The sequence below is a fragment of the Saccopteryx leptura genome, chromosome 10, assembly GCF_036850995.1.
Source record: "Saccopteryx leptura isolate mSacLep1 chromosome 10, mSacLep1_pri_phased_curated, whole genome shotgun sequence".
In the NCBI taxonomy this organism is placed as follows: Eukaryota; Metazoa; Chordata; class Mammalia; order Chiroptera; family Emballonuridae; genus Saccopteryx; species Saccopteryx leptura.
The window spans coordinates 43489834-43494050 of record NC_089512.1 but is presented as its reverse complement, the minus strand read 5'-3'; the positions used below and the strand labels follow the sequence as shown (position 1 = coordinate 43494050).

General features: G+C 44.3%; 1 pseudogene; it reads right to left on the bottom strand.

Moving 5' to 3' along the window:
• Positions 1 to 262: 262 nt before the first annotated feature.
• LOC136381839 (proline-rich protein 23C-like) lies at positions 263 to 3915 on the bottom strand (annotated as a pseudogene).
• Between the last annotated feature and the right edge of the window lie 302 nt (positions 3916 to 4217).

The window sequence follows — 4217 nt, the reverse complement described above, 5'->3', positions numbered from 1 at the left end:
CCTCAGATTTCTGTTGGAGTTGCCGCCGCTTGGCCAAGCTAGACAATAAAGCTTTGGTGTGTAATCGACGGATTTTGTTTGTGTCTTAAATGTTTCGAGTTCCTCCAGACTAGGCTTAACATAACAAAACCAACAAAAACCGTAGCTACCTTTGTCTGTAAATGAAGATGCTCGGGCCCTGAGCAGTTGCAAGAGTTTAGTGAGTCTTGGCAGCTCTTCAGCGCCAGAGCAAGGTGGGGAGGGATTGTGAGACAGTTCATTCCTAAAAACAGGCGCCTCTCCCCGCCTTGCGCGCAGGACTGGGAGGGGGCTGGGAAGGGGCGTGGTGACCTGGACTCCGAGAGGGAGGTAGCGGTTGGAGTGGTGAGCTGGGGAAGGGCTCCAGAAAGTGGAAGTCCAGGTTGAAGTAGAAACAAGGCGAGTGTCTCTCGGGACTAGGGGTGGGGGCCCGAGGCCAGGGCTCTCTGATGGGGCTGTGAGGGTAGGGGCCAGCTGCTCTTCTGGCAGACTGGGAGAACCCAATGACTGGGCCGGCTGCACGGTCCATCCAGGGAGTCGGAAAGTCGGGGTCGCATCCTCGTCATGAGACTCTTCTTGGGCCGCAATCTCTGGGACACGTGCGCAGAATACCTGCTGGACGGCCACGTCTTCCCCGGGAGCGTCCAGGAGAGCGTCGGGCTCTAGGACGACAGGCAAGTGGGCCGGCCCTCCCGAACGGTCGTCGCCGGAGCCCAAGAGGGTCTCGGGGACCAGCATGAGGGTGTGCCCTCCGAGAGACACTTGCAGGACGGACGTTGGCTCGGGCTCCAGCACCAGGTCGACGTCGTCCAGGGGCAGCTGCAGGGCACAGCCGGGAGCCAGGACCAGGACGGAGTTGAGAGCGTGCGCGGCCGAGGGTCCCGCGGGGTCTGTGGGCTGGGCGCCATCCCGGACTCGGGGCTCTTCGGTTTGGCGGCGCTTGGCGGGTCCGGGTCCTTCGGGCTGCTCTCCCCACCAGGGCGCAGGGTAGGTGCTGGGGCTCAGTCGGCTGCCTATCACTTTGGCAGAGGGCGGGTGTCACTCAGGGACAGGTCTCGATGGTAGCTGAGAGGTGCGCAGAACCGCGTGTCGCAGGGGGAGTCCTCGGAGCTCGGGTGGGGCCTCCTGGGAGGCCCGCAGAGCGTCCCAGATTCTGAGAGAGCCTTGCGGCGCTCACGGCTTGGCCTGGAGCTTTGAAATTTTCCACTCCTTATTTCCACTTCTTACACCCACCAGTGTGCACCGGCTGATTAACCGCGTGGGGTGTCAGGTAACCTGCGTCTCACTGTTAGCTCCGCCTCCTGCTAAAGAGCGCAGCAGGTTTGTTATAATACAAGGGCAGGGTAGGTTTTCTATCAATAGAAAGTGTAGGGGAGTGCTCCTTGGGTTCCCTTTGGGGCCCCCTGGACTTTATTGTTTAGAGGAAAAAATAGCCAACACACAATTTCAAAAACTGCTTGCTTACTTTTAGAAGTAGTCTATGCCTAAAGTCTTCTATGATTTTCCTGGAGACTACGAAAAGCCTTTACCCCATCTCTGACCACTCTTTCTGCAAATAGTTCTTGAAATTCTCATTCAGGAGAGATATTAGAAGTGTATCTTCTTAGGAAATAAAGAAGCTCTTAAAAATATTCAAGTGAAACTGCAGTATTTTTTGTTTTGTTTTTGAGGTCAGGCTGTGGTAATCAATATCAGGAGCAAAAATTTATCATAGGGTTAACATTTTGTGTTCAAACTTGCTATCTAACTTGTATTACACTGATTACACAATTAGTTTATTAGTTCTCATTAGTGAAGTGCAGAGAAAAGAAGGAAATTTTACAAAATTTAAATATTTGTTATGTGTTGGATTTGGGAATTAAATGTTACTGACATATTTAACTTTAAAAGAGAGATCTTTGACGTTTTACCTATATGCTAAGGGCAAAACATTCAGATGTGGAATTGCTTGGTGGTAGTGTGTGGTACCCTGACAATAATAGATAAGGACAAACTGATTTCTTAAGTATTCATCTTAATTTATATTTCTGTATCTGTGGTTAGGTGTTTCTTTTGCACTACATCCTTGACAACACTTAGTATGGTTAGATTTCTAAACACTTTTCAATTTGATAGTGTAAAATGGTATCTCGTCATGTATTTACATTTTATTCCTCAGATTACTCATGAGGGTTTTGTGTATATATTGGCCATTTATGTAACATCTGTGAAATATATATTTGTATTGTAGTTGTCTTTTCTTTCTGTATATAAAAAATATTCTCTTTGATTTTGGTGGGCTTAAAATAATATGTGTAAATGGTTATTTTTAAATTTATCAATCCTGAAAGTTGTGCTTCCTGAATGAAGGTACTATATTACCGTGTTTCCCCGAAAATAAGACAATGCCTTATATTAATTTTTGCTTCTAAAATGTGCTAGGTCTTATTTTTAGGGGAGGCCTTATATTTCATTTCTAAGCTTGAAAAAAATTGTACTAGGTCTTATTTTCGGGGTATGTCTTATTTTTGGGGAAACAGGGTATGTTCCAGAACTATGTATGGTATATTCTTGGAAATATGCTCCTTTTACATGTCAGTGCTGAAAGTCTTGCCACCTCTATCTACCATAGGATCCTGAAGACTAATCTTTTCATGCCTTTTACTCTTGTTCACGGTAGGAATCTGTTCATCCCTCGTATCTCAGATTTAAATCTTCAAATACTCAGTACATGTTTTTTTCTCACTATATACTATCATCATCTCCTACACCTTTTCATTCTGCTCTCTGGGGATCAGAGTTAATCATAAAACTCAAAAATCTTCAACTTCCCTTTAACTTTGTACTAAAGCTGACACCTGCTTCTTCTGAGTACACCATTTTCTCTGGAGGCTTCTCAAGTGTAGGCTGTTTTCTCTCCCACAGCCCTAGTACTAATTAATGGCTAGAGATGCGATGTATGTTTTCCTTGGTCCTCATTGATGCGTCCCAACCGTTTCTCCATTTCCCCTGAATTTCATGTCATCAGAGTATATAGCTACCCTCTGATCTGTCTTGGTGCAGTCCTCTAACCTCTTCCAAAATTCAGGGCTCCTCTTCCTCACTCCTTAAATGTTTTTTACTCTTGGCTACCTGTCACTCTCTACTATATTGATGCCATCCTAATTCTTGGTGATTTAAAAATACACGTAGGTATTTTGAACACTTAGGTGGTTCTTCCAAAACACTCAATGGTATATCTCCATTCTGTACCACTCCCATGCAATCCAAACTCCCATATCTTACTTTCTAGCCAACATTTCCACGTGGATATGAAACACTCACTTCAAACAACACACATCCAAAATTGAATGTATTTTATTTTATTTTATTTTTCTACGTGTATTCCTCTCAAGGCCTTTCCAATCTCAGAAAAATAACAGTTCCTTTTTGTGTTCAGGCCGAAAACCCTTAACTTATCCTTTGAGTTATTTTTTACTCTCTTACACCTTCCACAACAAGAAATCCTATTTTCTCTATCTTCAAAGTATATCCAACTACATGTGGGTTCATATCACTCCTCCTGCTACTACTTTAAATTAAGGCAGCATTATTTCTTGTGTGAATTATTGCACTCCAGTGCAGTGATTTTTAGCTGTTTTGTTCTTGCCTGTATTCCTGGAGTTTGGGAAAGTGCCATATACAGAGTAGGCACTGAATTCAATATTTGTTAAATGAATGAACAAATGATCTTTTTCTATCATCACATCTAGAGAATTCTTATTCATTATCTTTGTGAATAATGCTACTTCCCTATTCTCTAAGTGTTCTCCCTCTCCATCTCCAATACTCATGTAGTAGAACTGCTTTCTCTCTGATGATGTCTCTTAGTTCCCTTTTCATATTTTATATGTTTTTAGCCCTATTACCTTCGTGCATGCTATCTCTAGTTCAGTAGTTCCCATTTCAGTTCTGTCTAAACTGTTTTTGAACCCATTCATTGCATTTCATTTTTTTTATTTTTATTATTCAGTGAGAAGAGGGAAGACAGAGAGACAGACTCCTGCATGCACCCTGGCTGGGATCCACCCGGTAAACCCACTAGGGGGCGATGCTTTGCCCATCTGGGATATTGCTTCATTGCTCAGCAACCCAGCATTTCTTAGTGCCTGAGGCAGTGCCTGGGGTGAACTTGCTCCAATTGAGCCATGGCTACAGGAAGAGAAGAGAGATAGAGAGAG